This window comes from Aptenodytes forsteri, unplaced genomic scaffold, assembly GCF_000699145.1.
Source record: "Aptenodytes forsteri isolate BGI_AS27 unplaced genomic scaffold, ASM69914v1 Scaffold2, whole genome shotgun sequence".
Taxonomy (NCBI): Eukaryota; Metazoa; Chordata; class Aves; order Sphenisciformes; family Spheniscidae; genus Aptenodytes; species Aptenodytes forsteri.
The window spans coordinates 12,743,737-12,745,141 of record NW_008795695.1 but is presented as its reverse complement, the minus strand read 5'-3'; the positions used below and the strand labels follow the sequence as shown (position 1 = coordinate 12,745,141).

At 52.0% G+C, this 1,405-nt stretch overlaps 1 protein-coding gene across 1 annotated transcript in view; it reads left to right on the top strand.

Moving 5' to 3' along the window:
• The window catches only part of LOC103902017 (cystathionine beta-synthase), a 32,621-nt gene that overhangs the window by 17,769 nt on the left and 13,447 nt on the right, over window positions 1-1,405 (top strand). The window lies entirely within an intron of this gene.

The window sequence follows — 1,405 nt, the reverse complement described above, 5'->3', positions numbered from 1 at the left end:
CAGGCTAAATAACCCCAGTTCCCTCAGCCGCTCCTCATAAGACTTGTGCTCTAGACCCTTCACCAGCTTCGTTGCCCTTCTCTGGACACGCTCCAGCACCTCAATGTCTTGTAGTGAGGGGCCCAAAACTGAACACAGTATTTGAGGTGCGGCCTCACCAGTGCCGAGTACAGGGGCACGATCACTTCCCTACTCCTGCTGGCCACACTATTTCTGATACAGGCCAGGGCGCCATTGGCCTTCTTGGCCACCTGGGCACACTACCGGCTCATGTTCAGCCGGCTGTCGACCAGCACCCCCAGGTCCTTTTCCACCAGGCAGCTTTCCAGCCACTCTTCCCCAAGCCTGTAGCGTTGCCTGGGGTTGTTGTGACCTAAGTGCAGGACCTGGCACTTAGGTATTTTTACATTCTCAGACCAAATACTCCATTACACTGGAAGCTTTTTCACTTAGGAATCCTCAGGAGTACAAACTGCTCTGTGTTGCAGTTGTCACCAGTAAGACCTGTTTACTCTGCAGGGGTTGCTCTCAAGTTAGCTTTAGACAGCCAGGTTGGAGTACCAGAAGTGATTGAGCTGTGGCAGCAGAGAGCTTTAGCTGGGCTAACCCACTGAGTGGACGAATTGGTTTGTGAGCTATTGGAGGCATTCGGTGTGATGCTGTAGCCTACCATGTAGGCATTTGCTATAGGTGGTAAAAGGAAGTCTTTTAGGAGGCTACTGACCTGCTTTATAAAACAGTACAGTTTCTGATGGGACCCTCTAATAAGAAAATTGGCTATTAAATTCCTTCTCATTAAGGTGAGGACCATGATTTCTGATACAGGCCAGGGCGCCATTGGCCTTCTTGGCCACCTGGGCACACTACCGGCTCATGTTCAGCCGGCTGTCGACCAGCACCCCCAGGTCCTTTTCCACCAGGCAGCTTTCCAGCCACTCTTCCCCAAGCCTGTAGCGTTGCCTGGGGTTGTTGTGACCTAAGTGCAGGACCTGGCACTTAGGTATTTTTACATTCTCAGACCAAATACTCCATTACACTGGAAGCTTTTTCACTTAGGAATCCTCAGGAGTACAAACTGCTCTGTGTTGCAGTTGTCACCAGTAAGACCTGTTTACTCTGCAGGGGTTGCTCTCAAGTTAGCTTTAGACAGCCAGGTTGGAGTACCAGAAGTGATTGAGCTGTGGCAGCAGAGAGCTTTAGCTGGGCTAACCCACTGAGTGGACGAATTGGTTTGTGAGCTATTGGAGGCATTCGGTGTGATGCTGTAGCCTACCATGTAGGCATTTGCTATAGGTGGTAAAAGGAAGGTGAGGACCATGTGAATGGTTCTCCCCCCACCTCCTCCCCCCCCCCCACACAACCAACCCCCCCCCCCCCTTGTCCCACAGGGCAAAGCCTGGTGCCG